General features: G+C 45.2%; 1 protein-coding gene across 1 annotated transcript in view; it reads right to left on the reverse strand.

Annotated features, from left to right (window-relative positions):
• The window catches only part of CFAP77 (cilia and flagella associated protein 77), a 98,558-nt gene that overhangs the window by 22,213 nt on the left and 58,629 nt on the right, over nt 1–17,716 (reverse strand). The window lies entirely within an intron of this gene.

A 17,716-nucleotide genomic window follows, 5' to 3' on the forward strand; every position in this document is an offset into this window, starting at 1 on the left:
ATCAGATCAAGACCCACATGTGCCCTCTAGACATTGCTGGACTCCCAACATCCTATCAGCCTAGGGGTGGGTGGATGTATCAATTTCTGCTATCTAAGTTCCTATTTTTTTGCAATCTTTGAAGCTACTTCTCCATAGCTCCACCTCAATTGATTGATTTCTTAAATTCTTGGGAAAATCCACCAGCCTTTTAGTATGAATTTCGCCTAACAGACACAACCTTTTATATGACTTTTTGACTAACATCTCCACCTGTTTTGCAATTTCCTCTAACATAATACATTCTTTTCTACATCATATTTGCATATATATATATATTCACATGTTTCCCGATAATGTATGCATTTTGATAAACATTGTTTGGATGGAGAACTTCCAACCCAAAATTTGGAAAAATGTAAATTTTGAATAACAGCTTTGTTTTCATTTGAGAAGTCTGAATTAAGTAAACAAAACTGAATTTCCCTACATTCAACCCCAGCTGGGCCAGTGGTCAATGGTGGTGGGAGTTGTAGTTCACAACACTGGGAGGCCAGTAGATTGTGTGGTTGGACTACAATTGCCATCACCTCTAACCATCGGCCATGCTGACTGGGGCTGATGGAAGCTGTAGTCCAACAACATACAGAAGTCACTAGGAGTGGGTCCCTACCTAAAGTCAATGTTGGGCAGCTATAAAATGCCTTCTTCATCATAGCCAATGCTTTAAAAATAAATAAATGGTGGAGGTTGCAGTCATTTCCCTGTCATGTATGCAAGTGGTCACTCTTCCTAAATCCCCCTCCCCTAATTTATTTTGTTCCTACCGTGAATTTTATTACTAATTATTGCACACTGCAGGCTTCAGAGGAGCCTTTGCTAATGAAGTTATTGTTGGATATTTTCTCTCTGTCTGTGAGAATCATTTGTTCCAGAAACAGAGAAGAACACAGAAGAAGTTTCAAGAAGCAGCAGAAGGCTGAGATTGTTTTGTTTATGCAAGGACATTTTCTATGGGAACTCTTCTTTGGACACACACAGTATGACACTGTAACTTGTGAGTCTCTTGCTTGCGCCTTGTGGTGAGAGAAGCAGAGAGAGAGTCTTGGACTCTTGTTGGACTCAAGCATGCCTTGACCATGGAAGTGGTGAATGTCTGTATATATTTGCTACCAATATGCTTTTATGCCTGTCAAGTAAACCTCTACACTTAACTGAATCTTTATGGCGTCCATGAGTGTTTATTGCCTACCGTGTGTACCTTGAACGCCAAAGACGCTTCCAAGGAAGGAGCTGCATTGAGATGTAACTCTGCTAAGTATGGATACTGGCACACATGATCAGCGAAAGTGATGCTGGACCCAGTTCTTCTAAATCATCCATCAGAGGTTGATGGATTGATACAGTACAACAGTTATCATACCCTCCAACATTCTGCAAGGGAAAATTGGGATGTGTGCAGGAGCCAGCTGACTTGCATGAGAGCATCCCCACCCCATATACATGTTTGCAGTTGTAGCCACAAAGTTTTCCATGGCATCTTCTGCTTTTAACAGAAGCATGAGACAAAAACAACAGAGAGCTTTTCAGTTTTGTCAACTTCATTAAATATAAAAGCACTCGGTGACTCTCTTACAAGAAAAGAAAAGAAAAGAACAACAAAACCAAAGCAAATAAGAAACCTAAAATTTATTTTCCACCTCATGGAAAATTTCTTCCCTGCAAGTACCACTATTTAATTGAGCAGCAAACAAGTGCATTTTTAAATGGAAGGGGCAAAAAGCGGAAGTGACACATTTTTTGCACTATGCAGTCAGAAGACAGTTCTGGGAACTAGAATAGAAAAGGGAGGAAATGCAACATATGCACACACACATACCTGCACAACCAGGTTTTCCCCACGAGCCTACTTCTCCTGTGCATGTGGATGTTGCGCTCTCTCTCTTTTAATAAACCTGTTAACAACTACTGCTTCCCCCATCTTGCCCTCTCACTCCTCCTAACTGCCACCTCCTTTAAATCCTTGGACTGTCCTTTTCTGCTCCCTGCCAGTGGTGTAGCGTGGGGGGTGCAGGGGGGGCCAGCCGCACCGGGCACAACATCTGGGGGTTAGGGTTAGGGGGCGCAAATCCACGGGTTAGGGGGCGCAAATCCATGGGTTAGGGGGCGCAAATTACTTGCCTTGCCCCAGGTGCAGACAACCCACGCTACACCACTGCTCCCTGCCACCCAATGCTCCCACCACACAGCCAGCTCCACCTTCTGGCTCACCTAAGCTGCTACTTTCCAAATTCTTTCGGGTGGGGAACACTCAGGGCTTCAGAACTATAGACGTAAACCAGAGAGTCCTACACAGACAACCTTAGAGAGGAGAGAGAAAGAGAGTGTGTCTCCTTTGAGCACCATAGATATATACCTAGCAAAAAAAAACCCTCTCACTTCCCATTCTGAGGAGAATCCCCCTCTTCTTTCTAGGTAGATGTGAAATTATTTCAAAGCACATCACTGAAAAGTGGCCTTTTGGTTTAGGCAAAATCTCAAAAAAGGAAGTTCTTATTTTTTAAGAAAAGAACACACACACACAAATCAGCACTTCTGATATGGGCTGCCATACACCCAGATTTCCTAGGACATTTTTGCCGCCTTTTGAAAATTCTGCCCAGACACCATTTTCAAGGGACGAATCCTGATGTCTGGTGGCCCTACATTTGGTTCTGAAAGCCTGAGCATTCCCTGCACAAAAAACTTTGGGAAGTGGCGGCTTAGGTGAGCCAGTATGGCTTCTGTAATTTTGGGATGTCCCATTTAAAGTGGGGCAGTTGGGGGGGGGACGGTATGTGTTATGTGCATGATCTAATGCTATACACCCAATGTGGCCATTCATATATAAAGAGACCATCCTTTCTGGATGTGTGGAGCTGGGCTGAAGGGGATGGTATGTCATAGATCACAGGGACTATGTCTTATGGACATCACCACATTCCTGATTTGGGGCCAGCTGTACCATTTGATAGGCTGACATGGCCCATCTCAGAGGGCAGCATAATGCTGTTTATAATTTAAGCATGATGGGAGATGCTATTTGGATTTTCTGCTTCAGGTATAGCAGGGATGGGGTCAGGAGAAGGGACAATCGGGTACGAGGAGCAATAGGCCAGCTGATGCCTGCCCCAAACCGCTGTTGTACTCATGTCCTGATTGTGGGTTTCCCATTGAGGTATTTGGTTTGCCACTGTGAGAACAGGATGCTGGACTAGAGGGGCCCCCTTCAGCCTGATTCAGCAGCCAGGATCTTCTTATGTTCTTAATGCTTACCATTCAGTTATATGAGAGAATGCAAACGATGCATCTTGGCACCCTACTGGAGAGAGGAGTTATACCTGCCCTTATTATCACCCACTCCTGCCACAGTGTCAGGGACCAGCACTAAGAATGTAAGAAGAGATTTGTTGGATCATGCCAATGGCCCATCTAGTCCAAGATCCTGTTCTCATAGTGGCCAACCAGGTGCCTTTGGGAAGTCAGCAAGCAGGATATGAGCACTAGAGCATTCCCCACTCCTGTGGTATCCAGAAACTGGTATTCATAAGCATTACTACCTCCAGCTCTGGAGACAGAGCATGGGCATTATGCTCAGTCAGGTTTCTCTTCCTGCTACAGAACTCGGTGGGAGGCACTGAGAACCAAGCCAGCCTATTTGCATATCTCTCCTCTTCACCTGCATATCTAATTCCCAGATGCAATGCAGGAAAGTTGCAGAATACCATACTTTTCCGTCTATAAGATGCCCCTGTGTATAAGACTATCCCTATTTTGGGGGACTCAAATTTAAGAAAATGTGGGGAGATGGCACAGAGTTGTTGGCTCTGGTCGTTGAGCTTTTTTGAGGATTGCCCAGAGTTGTTGAGTTTTTTTTTTTTGGGGGGGGGGAATTGCCGAAAACCGCTCACCCACCCACATCGCAAAATCCACCTCCCGTCTGTCCCATCGCCAGCATAAGCTGCCACCCAGCCAACTACCACAGTGTCAGCCAATCAACACCACCCATTAATGCAGCAACCAATAACACGCACAATAGCTGCTGACAGCTGCGGCAGCTACCAATCAAATGGCAACCCTGTGCACTATCCATGTATAAGACAACCCCCACTTTTAAATATGATTTTTATACACAAAAAGTACGGTGTATATGTGTGTGTGTGTGTGTGCGCACACACACACACACACACACACACACACAAACATTTAGGAGATTATTGGCAGAACTCCTTCTAACGTTGCCTCTCCTTAAATATCTGCAAACCAATTCCACCGTCTATTCAAAAACATTACTTTCAAAGGAACATCTCTCCCTCCCAAACTGCCACACTTTTCTAGATTTTTTATGTACTCTGACGCTAAATTGATTTCCAAGACCCAGGAAATATTTCATTTGAAAGAGAAGCAAGCTCCTGTTCAGCTTGATTGTAAGATGTGCGCTAGGCTGCTTCTCTTGGAAAGCACACCTGCCTTCAAACTAGAATATGATACTTCGCTGTGAAAAAGTTTTAACTCTTTCTTTGGTTTTTTTTTTGTCCATAGGGCTTTGCAGGATTAGGTGAGCAGCTGATTTTCCTCTTTTGATCAAGGCCCATCTTTCACTGTCACACACCTGACATCATATATGACCCCTGGACCACATTCACACGATGCATTTAAAGCACTGTGATACCACTTTAAACAACCATGGCTTCTCCCAAAGGATCCTGGGAAGTGTAGTTCATTAAGGGTGCTGAGGGTTGTTAGGAGACCGCTATTCCCCTCACAGAACTACAATTCCCAGAATTCCCTAGGAAGGAGGATTGATTGTTAAGCCACTCCGGAATGGGAAGAGGGAGTTTCCCCTCTCAGCCCCATCCACAAACCACAGCTCCCAGAATTCTTTGGGGGAAGCCACTATTTCAAATGGTATCATAGTGCTTTAAATGTGTGGTGTGAAGGTGGCAGGTGGGCATGACTTGGCCAAAACTGCCTTATGTGCCAAATGGGGAGGCTGGGAGTGCCTAATTAAGGCTCTGCGGGCTGGATCTTTCCCCCCTTTTTTCTTTAAAGGATAATGAATTATTAACACTATTTTAAAATCAAAACTGTGTAGGCCTTAAACGAGCTACAAACTCTTCCCTGTTGGATACAAGCCCATGGCATGTTTGTGACAGAGACTAGGAAATCAGGACTTCTCTTTTTGAAAAAATAAAAACCCTAAGGTATTTGGTGGGGAGGACAGTCAACGCAAGGAACGATAATTATAATTTGCAAATATAAGGCTGACATTTTTCGGCTGTAGGTATGTATAAATCCTGACAGGCGTGATTCGCCCATTTGGCGAAACAGTTCTCTACCGAGAGCAGAACAGCCTGTTCTCATGATGGCCCGTCACATCCCTGCAGCTCATTAAAACTTTTTATTTTATTTTTTATATGGAGGATTAAACTTCCCCAAAGCATCAGAACCTTCTGAGGGACTTTAAGTACACACCGGTTGAAAGGTGTTTCAGGGGAAAAGCCTTGGGTCTGACAAACTGGATTTTTAGTAACGGCTTCCCGTTCACAGCGGGGCAAAATAATTGGTCATCAGTGACTACTAATTTGGTTGAATAGCCAGAGGCGGGTTTCCCCCCCACTTCCTGGAAAATCAATGACAGCTCCGAAGTCTGTTCAGCAGAAGACAGAGAATTTCTTTTTTTTATTATTAAAAAAAAAAACCTTTTCAGATGTTGATGATCCTTTTGCTGGAGACAGCTGTTTTGTTAAAATTAAAATCTATGCACAACGCCGACCTGTGAGCAGGCAGCTGGGGACAAAGTGACAACACTGTACTCTAGGGTGGTGTGTCAGTTTCCTCTGAAAACTTTTCCCTCTGAAAAACTTACAAAATTCTAATCTGCTTCCTTCTCCCCATGCAACACAACCCTCTGATACCTTCTCTGGGCATTAAGAACATATGGAAAGCCCTGCTGAATTAGGTCAATGGCCCATCTTGCCCATCATTCCCTTCTCAAAGAAAGGACCCTCTCCTAGCCCAGCCTGAATGTGTTAGGGATTGAACCTAGGAACCTGTTCTTTCACTTAGCTGCAGCCTCATGCCCCAAAGAAGAACATGCCCAATGGCTAAGAAACCAAGAAGAGCCTGCTGGATCAGTCCAATGGCCCACCTCACCCAGCATCCTATTGTTACAGAGGCCAACCAGTTGCCTGTGAGAAACCTGCAAAAGCAAGACCCCAGCAAAAGAGAACTGCCTTCCTGTGGTTTCCAGCAACTTGTGTTCAGAAGCATGCTGCCTCCAACTCTGGAGGCAGAGCATAGCCATCATGGCTAGTAAAAAAAGGTAATGGGCCCTTGGACGGTTAAATCCAGTCAAACTTGACTATGGGATGTGGCGCTCATCTTGCTTCAGGCCAAGGGAGCCAGTGTTTGTCTGCAGACAGTTTTCAGAGTCATGTGGTTGTGGGAATGTTCTGGGGTGCAGGAGAGGATATATTGTGAGATTATATCCTAATCCAACTTGTGCTAACAAGTTCCCAAAATATCAGCAGAGTTTATGACATTCCCCTTTTAGTTCGAAACGGTAACGTCTGCACAGGTTCGCTAGAACCTCTATAATAATTACTCTGGTAATTTCCCCTTTTGTTCCCTCTTAAAATACAAGACACGACACAGTCTTCATAAAAGTATAAAAGAGTTTACTCATGTTCTGTTCACAATATGATCCCAGAAGGCAGACAGCTTTAAAAAGGTTACATACACTTAGAATCTATCTTATAGGAAGATAGTACTGTCCTCTCTTGGCTGAGAGCCAAGAGGGCATGTTGCTCCTTCAGAAGATGAAGATGAGAGAGAGAGATATGGCTGCCTGCCCTGTGCTTTTATCATTTACCTGCACAGGTGAGGCCACACCCACCTCTGGTCACATGCGGAGGAAGTCCGTCCCCAGGAAGTTTACCTGCTTACTAGACAGACATCCCTCCCCATGTTCTAATATGTACACTCTAGGAATGTTGTCATTGACTGCTCCTGTGTTTACATCCCACAGTGGTCAGCATGACTAAGCTGCTTCTGGCGCGACAGGACACCATGACGGAAGCCGGAGTGCACAGAAACACTGTTTATCTTCCCGCCGCAGTTTTACCTATTTATCTGCCTGCACTGGTATGCTTTTGAATTGCTAGGTTGGCAGGAACTGGGGCAGAGGCTCAATGGTTTAAACCACAGCGTCACCTGCTCCCCAATGGCTAGTAGCCATTGATGGCCGTGTTCTCCATGGATTTGTCCTATCCTCATTCAAAGCCATCCACATTAGTATACATCAATACCTCCTGTAGTACATTATTATTATTATTATTATTATTATTATTATTATTACTTCTTCCACCCCGTTCCACAGTTTAACTACATGCTGCATGAAAAAGTCCTTTATATTGTCCATCCTGAATCTTCCAACTTTCAGCTTTGTTGGATGTTCATGAATTCTAGTGTTAGGAAAGTGGGCGAAAAACTTCCCTTTGTCCGCTTTCTCTATCCTGCATGCAGTTTCATAAACTTCTGTAATGTTGCCTCTTACTTGGATTTCTCTAAATTGAGAAGCCCCAAATGTTGCAACCTTTTCTCATTTCATTTATTGCATTTATATCCCACCTTTCTCTCCAATGATCTCAAGGCGATGCACAACTCCCCCATCTCATTCAATCCCCATTACACCCTGTGAGGTAGGTTAGGCTGAAAGGCAATGACTGGTCCAAGGTCACCTAAATGAGCTTTACAGTGGTACCTTGGGTTACAGACGCTTCAGGTTATAGACTCCGCTAACCCAGAAATAGTACCTCGGGTTAAGAACTTTGCTTCAGGATGAGAACAGAAATCGTGCTCCGGCGGCACGGCAGCAGCGGGAGGCCCCATTAGCTAAAGTGGTACCTCAGGTTAAGAACAGTTTTAGGTTAAGAACGGACCTCCAGAACGAATTAAGTTCTTAACCTGAGGTACCACTGTATGTTGTTTGGAGATTTGAACCCTGGTCTCCCAAGTCCTAGTCAGCTGTTCCACCATTCCCTGATCGGTGTTACCATGCTGTGCAATGCTAGGGGCTCCTTTTCCCCATTCTACCTCTATCCCAAATGATAACCGATAAACAGCAGCTGACCAAGTCCCCCGTGCTTATTTCTCCTGCTCTCCTTGTCCCAGCAGCAAAGAGAATGATGCATCCACAGATTCATGTCTTTCCTAGGCAGCAGATAGAGCCTGCTGTTCCTTGAACCTTCCTTCTTTCTCCCTCCCTCTCTTGCTGGCTTTAATTGTTCCCATTTGGGTAAGGGACCTGTCTGATCTAACAAGGCCTGCAGAGAGTGGGAGGGGGAAGCAGAGAAAGAGAGGAGAGGGAGGTAACTGAAGCACTTAGCTCCTTTCCATAGCCTTGGTGCTCACACCTTAATTAGGAAAGAGGACCGCTGGGCATTTGGTTATCTTTTTTAATTGTTTATGGCCTGGCGAGCATAAAAAAGTAATGGCAGGGGAGGGAATGTGGATGCAAGTGGCCGGAGGGCCTCAGCTTCCAAGTCAAGCTGTAAACGCCCATTTACAGTTTGTTAGCTTGATAGTATCCCCTCTTCCGAAGAAGGGGCAGATTCAATTAGTAGCAGGAGAGAGCCTTTGTCATAGGTGGCAGTAGGGGAAAGGCGGACAAGGAAGGCAGGACTATAAAGGAGCTGTCCCTTGAAGCCGTATCATGCAGCCCCCCCACAGCTTTACAGATAGGCCTCTAAACAGACCCCAGAAATAAAGCCACTGAGAGGCATGGAGGATCATTTTGAAAATGATCCCCATTTGTCCTCATTTTCCCTTCCTCAGAAAAAGAAAGAAGACCCTTCTCCACTGACAAATCCCAAATGTGTAGGTGGAAAACATTTGGGAATCTGGATCCTGAATGCCAGCAAAACTACCCAATCAAACCAATGGTTAGCCTGCATGCATTTTAAAGCACACTAAATTAAATTAAAATGCCTTATCTTGGGTGGGAAAAGTGACTGTGGTCCCGTCCCCCCTCCCCCTCCGCCCACCACAAAAACTGCAGATGACCTCAGATTTCCATACGCCTTCATGCCCCCGCCCCCAGTAAATTGAAAGGAGGGGGGGAAAACAGTGATATAAATTACTTCTCTGTGGGCAGCCAATAAGGAAAATGCTTTTTTCTAAGAGTCGGAAGATCTGTTATTTGACTCAGAGGGCTCGTATGAGCTGATGCCGTCAGAAGAATAAATTCTCTTGTAAACAGAACGCTTAAAAAGATTTATCAGATGTTCATTGCCATGCTTAGAGGAATGTGTGTGTGTAGTTATGAGTGTGTCAAATTTGCTTTGCTCTTGCTGAGATGTGTCTGAAGCAGAGTACAAAGAAGTCTGGGGAAGGAAGGGCAGCAGCTCAGTGGGCCGAGCGGAAGGTCCCAGGTTCAAGCCCCAGTCAGATCTCCAGGTAAGGCTGGGAAGAGCCCTGTCTGGAACCCTGGAGAGATGCTGCCAGTCAGTGTAGACAGTACTGAGTTAGATGGACCAGGAACTTGTACTGAGCTGACTCAGGGCAAGGCAGCTTCCTGTGTCAATTGGCTGTTTATTCAGAATCATGAGGACTAGAATCTTACTTTATTTTGAGGGGAAGGGTCATAGCTTAGTGGTGCAGCATCTACCTGGGATGCAGGAGGTCCCAGGTTCAATCTTGTTCATATCCAGGTTGCGCTAGGGAAGTTCCCTGTTCTGAAATGATTGAGAGCTTCTGACAGGCAGAGTAAACCAGGGGTGGGAAATCTCAAGCCCAGGGGACAAATGTGGCCCTGCAGATCTCACTATCTGTCTCTTGGGACACTTCCTAGACCTCATCCCTTTCTGACCCTTTTCCACATCCACCTTAGGTGTTTTTGCCAGGCTGGGATTTGTCATTAAACTCTGATAAATGATCAGTGTTTGTCTGCATGGAGGATAGAGAAGTGTGCATGTGGAAAAACTATCCTACTGTAAAAGATAAACTTCACATTCATTGCGCCAGACCACTTTTGTCTCTGACCCTGTTCATCACTGGCACATGCCATCCCCGCACCCTGCCCTGAAGTTTGCCCAGAAAGGAACAATACTAAGTTAGGTGGACCAGCAGGTCTGACTCTTTAAAAGGCCATTTCCTGTGTTCCTAAATTGCTGGTGTTTTCAAGGAAGCTGAGTAAAGAACATATAGGCCACATTAACATCATATGTTTAAAGAAGTATGATACCACTTTGTAAACAGCCATGGCTTCCCCAAAGCATCTTGGGAGCTGTAGTCTTTTAAGAGTGCTGAGGGTCGCTAGAAAATGAACTGATATTGATTTATATATATTAATGTAACATTTTTATATGAAACTGTGTATTATTGCAATATTTTGTTTATCTGTTGTTGCTTCAGTTTTCTATACACCACTAAATCTTTATAGCAGTCCAAAGACCCATAGAACAATTTCAGAACAAAATGCAGTTAAGAAGGCCAACCACAAAAGAGAGAGAAACTGAGATGGTCATTTTGTTTTGTCTCAATGATCTTTGTTTCTTTTATCCATTTAGGGATATTTTTATATATATTAAGCTGTATAGAAATTAAATAATCTAATTTATTCCCCCAGAGCTACAATTTCCAGTTCCCTGTGAAGAGGGATTGACTATTAAACCAATCTGGCAATTGTAGGTCTGTGAGGGGAATATAGGGGTCTCCCAGCAACACTCAGCACCTTTAACCAACTGGAACCCCTAGAATTATTTGGGGGAAGCTGTGACTGTTTTAACGTGGTATCACAGTGTTTTAAATATAGGGTGGCTATATGTATGTGGCTATATTTGCAAAGCTAAGCAGGATCCAGTATTGTTTCAAAGTGGATGGGAGACCACATGTTGGGATTCTTGCATTGTAGGAGATTGGACTAGAAGACACTTGTGGTTCCTTCCGATTCTATGATTCTATGATTTGTCTATGATTCGTTTAGGGAAATATCTGGGGAACACCAGTTAATCCTGAAGTCCCACTTGTGTGAATAACTACCAAAAGAAAAAAATGGCTGATTACCTGAATTCAAAAAAGGATGCAGGGCTTGGCTCACTCTTTACTTACAGTATTCACTTACAGTATTCACTTACAGTATTCACTGGTCTCATGTATGCATCTCAAAGCTACAGCAAAAACAACAGACGTAAGGCATTCTTGGGTTGCAAAATACAGAAGTTAGTCACAAACATGCGGTCCCAGCCTCCGATGTCTGCTCAGCTTACATGGTTCAAACAGAAGAGGGAGAAAGAGGAAAGGCCGGGGCAGACAATACTTCCTTGCTCCCCCAAGGTGAGTGAGCATGACCGGGCCATGCTTTCTCTAGCAATTTACAGTTTTGTGGTCCTTAGGCCCTTACTTACTGGTGGTTATGCACAGTTATGTTTGGCTGCATTAAATCTCCCACTGTTTGGAGGCGGTGGCTTTTCCTTTGCTGGAAGTGCATAAGCAGAAGCTATCCAGTTTTCCAGCTGTCTGTCAGCACGGGACAATGTAATTTAGGGTTGGGGAACCTGTTGTCCTCCAGATAAGGAAGAGCCAGAAAGCTTATACAGGAGTCTGGGAGAAACACACAATCCACTCTGGCCTATAAGATGCAACTATAGCAAGGCTGGGAAACGTGTGGCCCTTAGCTTTTATAGGAGGGGCACAACTCTCCAGTCTATTGGGTAGGGTTGTAGCTAACTAAGTTATACTTGGAGTAGACCCACTGAAATGAATGAGCCTGAATTATACATAACCATTAATTCCAGTAGTTCTACTTTGAGCAGGATGAACACTGGATACAGTGTGATGCAGTGGTCAGAGTGCTGGACTAAGACCTGAGAGACCAGGGTTCAAATTCCCTCTCATCCATGAAGCTCACTGGGTAGCTCTGGGCCAGTCGTTGCCTCTCTCAACCTAATCTACCTCATAGGGTTGTTGCTCTGAGGATGAAATGAGGGGGGAGAACCATGCATGCCACTTGTGCGGGGGTGGGGGAAGGTGGGACATAAATGCAATAAACAAACAGATATAAATGCAATAAACAGACAGACAGGTGAGCAAACCCAGTAGTCTTTAAAAAATCTGATTAATCATTGGGCCCTTTTTAATCAAAATGGTGTTTGATACATTAACCAATTTACTAAACATTAAAGTCACGCTGTATGTGTGTAAATGCATGCTCTCTCTCTCTCTCTTACACACACACACACACACACACACACACACACGCCTACTTTTGCTTGAAAGCAAGGCTCAGAGGATGAGAGCAGGGGTCTCTTGCATGAGAGCGTGGATATAGCAGAGTTATCTGTTACTGAGGCACTCTGCGCTCTGAGGGCAACCTCCCTGCGGCATAACCTGGTTCACAGAAGGCAGCCCTTGTAAAAATCAGAGGATGGAGTGCGGATCCGAGCGATCTGATTGGAGGATGCCCCATGGGGGCGGCCGGGGACCCCACCACATCCTCGTTAGCGCTGACCTTGGCAGGAGTGCCGGCTGCTGATGAATAGGCTACAGTCCTGGACAACGCTCCTGGGAGCGGCCATATTATCTATTATTGTCCCATCAGCGCCTTCCTGAAAAGCCCCTCCCAGCTTAGCACACCACAGATCTTAGGAAGGGAATAAATCTATGTCTGGGATGAAGAGAAGGGGAAGGAAAAAGAGGAATGAAAAATGTCCTTTTTATGGCTCTTTGCAACAAAAGGTGGCCACGTGGCCTGTGCCAAACAAGTTTCCTGGGGAAGGAGAGGGGGGTGGAGAAAACACACACACACGTTGAACAGCTCCTCTAATCATGATGCAATGCCTCTTGTCCTAAACTGGTGCATGACCTTCCAAGGTAAACAGCCAGTTAAAGCCGCCTTACCATTTTTCTTAAGAACCTATGAAAAGCCCTCATGGACCAGGCCAAAGGCCCACCTAGTCCCATGGCCAACCAGAAATCCTGGTGGGAATCCAAAAGCAGAATCCAAGCAAAAGAGAGCCCTCTCTCCTGATGTGTCAAGCAAGTGGTATTCAGAAGCATTGCTGCCTCTGACTGTGGAGGCAGAGCATAACTGCTGTGCTTAATAGACATTGATAACCTTCTCCTCTATGAATCTGCCCAAAGAGAAAGCTCTTTTAAAGCCATTCAAATGGTCATCATTGGCTCCTGCAGGAGTGAGTTCCATAGTTTAACTATGAGCTGTGTGATGAAGGACTTTCTTTTACCTGTCCTGAATCTCCCAATATTCAGCTTCATTAGATATCCCTGAGTTCTAGTGCTATGAGATAGGGGGGAAAACATTTAGCTGATGGAGAGGGATACCATTTCAGATAGGGATGACTTCCCCTACTGGAGACAGACAGGGTCTTCAACTTGCAACTTCCTCTCTGGAGGGGAGAAGTCACCCTGTCTCTCCAGACTGACCCTGCCTGCTGCAAGGGATGGTTGCGTTTCTCCATGTAAATATGTGAAGGGGGGGGGGGGAATTGCATGTTTGTTTTTGTGATTTTTTTCTTTGTCTAGTCCTCTCCTTCCTCTTGTTTGCTAGATCATCATTTTGAATGGGTGTTTTCATTGTGTTTCCTGTTGGCTGCCCTGCCTCCCTGTTTCTTCATTTCTACTTCTCCTTCATTCTCTTTCTCTCTCCCCCCCCACCCCTGTTGTTTGGGGAAGGGGAAAATGTAGGGGGCAGATGGATTCTGTCCCAACTGCCGGGCAGGCATAGGAGAAGTCAGCAGGGCCAGGAACTTGCAATTCCTACCTCACTAGGGCTGCCACCTTTGGTCAGGCAAAATAAGTTCCCAACAGCTCAGAGGAGATTTATGCATTTGGAGATTCCAGACAAGCAGCCTTTGGTGATTCTCTAGGTTCTTTGCCAGAACAGGCGGGGGTAAGTATGGGGAGCCCCCACTCTGATTCTGAGGCTTTCCTTAATTCAAAAAAATTCCCAAAATTGCTTTCATGGGTGATGGGGTTGATTTCCTTGGTGGTGGTGGTAGGGTTTACACCCAGACCTGCTCAATACACTTCATCACCATAAGAGTAAACACAAGTCCACATGCAGGCATAGGGAAAAGTGGATCTATTCACAAGACGGGGCTTGATAACCCTCCTCCTCCTCCTGCTTGCACCTGAGCCCTGAGGTCCCAGGACTCCTTTCTGGTTAGGCCTCCTTTGCCACAAAAATGGGCTAAAACGTCTGTTCCTCCCATTCAGGCGGTAGGTAGGTCAAGAGGGAGAGGCCCCTCTTAGAAGAGGAAGTGGCTGAGGTTAAGAACCAACCTTGGTTGCTCTCTGCCAAGGCTTTCCAGCCTTTATTAAGAAAGGCTTGTCAGGTGCTGTGATTGCTAGAGGGAAACAAACACCTCCCCTTGAATCCTCTGCAATGTCTTTCAGAGGGGTCAGTCTGGAGGTGCCCCAAGTAGTGACCATGACATCTGATGCAAGCCTGTTCAGATGTGGGGCACATCTAGGGTCCCATGTGGTTCAGGGTGTCTGGTGGTTCAGGAGACCCAACTCAGCTTCAACGTGCTGGAGCTCAGAGACATTCAGCTAGGGTTAAAGGCCCGCATCATGGTTCAACGCATTGCAGCATTTGTCAACACTAGAGGCGGTTGCTGTTGGTTTGCAGATTGGTATGGAGAGGAGCCCTGGTGTGTTGCCTTTTGTGTTTTTGCCAAACTGCTTGCTTGTGTGTGTGTGTCCTTCCTTTCTTGTACTGAACTCCAGTGATTTGTTTGATGTATGGGCGCCTGCTTGACGGTTATTCTGCTCTGCTGCTACTCAGTTTGGAGAGACACTCTGACTCTACCTCTCTAGAGAGGAAGTTGCAAGTTTAAGACTCTGCCTTCTTCCAGTAGGAGGGGTCACCCTTATCAGAAATGCCTATAAACTGAAATTCGATGTAAGATCCCCCCATTTTTTCTCTATACACTTTTCCATGTCATGCATCATTTTATCAACTCTACCATGTCGCATCTTATTCACTTTTCCTCTAAACTAAAATGTTCAAATACTGCAGTCTTTCCTCATTTTGCATTTATATTCCACCTGTTCTCCAAAGAGCTATACTATACATGGTTTTCTTCCTCCCGTTTTTATATCCACAGCTTTGTGAAGTAGGTTAGGCTGAGAGTGAGTGACTGGCCCGAGGTTACCCACTGAGCTTCATGGCTGAATGGGGATTTGAACCCTGGTTTCCCAGGTCTTGGTTCTAAACACTAAACCATCCTGGGTCTCAGTGGGATGTTTATCACAATTAAGGTGCCCTCAGAAGGCTAGAAACACAATTAAACATTTTAAACTGATGTTGTTCACTGTTTTATGGCTCCGAACTGCTTTGAATATAGGAACAAAGAAAGATTCCTTAAATTGAGTCAGATCATTGGCCTATCTAGCTCAGTGCTGTCAACCCTGACAGGTAGCAGCTCTCCAGGGTTTCAGAAAGGAGATATTACTAGCCCAGCCTGAAGATTCTGGGGATTGAATTTGGGAGCTTCTGAAAGCAAAGCAGATGCTATGCTACTGAGCTACTGGCCCTTTCCAGGAACATGTTGCCTTATGCAGAGTTGGTCCATTGGCCCATCTAGCTCAGTACTGTCAGCACTGACTGGCAGTGGCTCTTCAGGGATTCAGATGAGGGTCTTTTCCAGCCCTACCTAGATATTGAACCTGGGACCTTCTAAATGGAAAGCAGATACTCTACCACTGAGCTACGACCCTTCTTGGAAATACAGGTAGAGGCTTTATACTGAGTCCAATCACTGATCCCTCTAGTTCAGGGGTATTCATTGTGGTGCCTTACACTGTGGTCATGGATGTGAGAGTTGCAGTCCAGCAAAATCTGCAGGGCTAGCCGTAGTCTGCCCTGACTGGTAGTGGCTCTCCAGGGTTTCAGGTGGGATGTTCCACTTCCCAGGTCTACTTGGAGATGCCAGCTATTGAATCTTGAAGCTTCTACGTGCACGGCAGATACTCTACTGCCACACTACCTTGAGTCAAACTATCAATCCATCAAGCTCAGTATTATCTACACTGACTGGCAGCAGCTCTCCAGGGTTTCAGGCAAGGGAAACTCCCACGCCGACTGGGATTGAACCTGAGACTTTCTGCATGAAAAGCAGATTCTCTGCCTCTGGGAGACAGCCCTTCCCTCCACTGCAAATAAAGTAAATAAGAATTGTGTGCAAAACAGTTGTTTAATTAAGGGTGCCAGGAACTGTAGCTCTTTCCGGGTAAACTATGGTTCCCAAGATTCTCTGTAGGGAAGGCATATGCTTCTGAATGCCACTTACTGAAAACCAGAGGAGGGGAGAGTGCTTTTGGGCTAGAATCCTGCTTGTGAGTTTCCCACAGGTCTCTGGCCAGCTGCTGTGAGGACAGGGTGCTGAACTAAACATTGTCCTGATCCGGCAGGGGTGTCCTTATGTCCTTATGCTTTAAATGTGCTTTTAAATGTATGGTGAGGATGTGACCGGCATCTGGCCCAGCAGGCACTTCTCTCCATTGGTGGTAACTCTTAAACCTGCCACTCAGAAGAGGAATGGGTTAAATACCACCCACCCCAGTTTTCTTTCCTTTTTAACCTAAAGTGGGTCTAATGAGCCAGTAATTTGATTTGGTCTATAACATGCTTTTAAAGCGAGGGGATAAATACAGCTGGCCTGCATAAAAGGTAGCTATTAAAGGCGATCCGGGATAGGGCATAATAACTTTAAATTAATAGCTCCCCCTCTTCTCTGTCAGATCCCGCACTTTGGCCTTACTTGGGATTTTGCCATATTTATTCTTTAAAAGGGCGGGCGGGGGGGGGGACAAACTTTCAAACCGTGCCTGCTGGTCTCTCGGGCAGCCATTTAACCTCCGTTTATGAAGAAATAAAGGGAAATTGATGCTGATTCCAGCCTGCTTCGGGGGATCATTGTGCGGTGTAAGAGCTATTCTGCCTGCAATTTACCGGTCGGCCTTGTCATCCCCATGACGGCTGCTTCTGATCAAGATAAAGCTTTATAGCCAGGGCATTTGCTGCTAACAGCAACCTAATGCTGCATTTTCATTTGGCTGCAATTAATGTTAATGCCTGCAACGAAAATTGTCATTAAAGACCATTTTAAAATCCATTCAATTTGCATAGGCGCAGCCCATTTGCTATCGGGTAAAATACTTGCTGTCGTTCATCACATCTTCCTTTTGCAGCCATTTCCTCCCCCTCCCTCCCACCTACTCCCTTTTTTAAATAGAAAAACCAACTTTATTAGCAGTTTGCTCCCCCCCTTTAAAACGTGAGATCTGTAACATCACAGCTGACTCGGCACCATGCAAGGAATAATATTAATAATAATAATAATAATATGTTTTTAATTACCTGTATTTGTAACCCGCCCATCTGACATTTTACAAGGTATGCAGAATATAAGAAGAGCCTGGCTGCTGGATCAGGCCAATGGCCCTTCTAGTCCAGTATCCAGTGGCCAAACAAAATGCCTCAGTGGGAAACCCATAATCAGGATCTGAGCCCGAGTACTCTCCCCTCCTGTAGCTGGTAAGAGATTGAACCTGGGACATTCTGCATGCAAAGCTCTTCCACTGAGTTATAGATGCTTCTGATAAACACAGGAAATCTGTCAGGCCATTGATCCATCTCCCTCTGTGTTGTCTGTACCAAGAGCAGGGAACCTTT

Source organism: Podarcis cretensis (assembly GCF_951804945.1).
Source record: "Podarcis cretensis genome assembly, chromosome: Z".
Taxonomy (NCBI): Eukaryota; Metazoa; Chordata; class Lepidosauria; order Squamata; family Lacertidae; genus Podarcis; species Podarcis cretensis.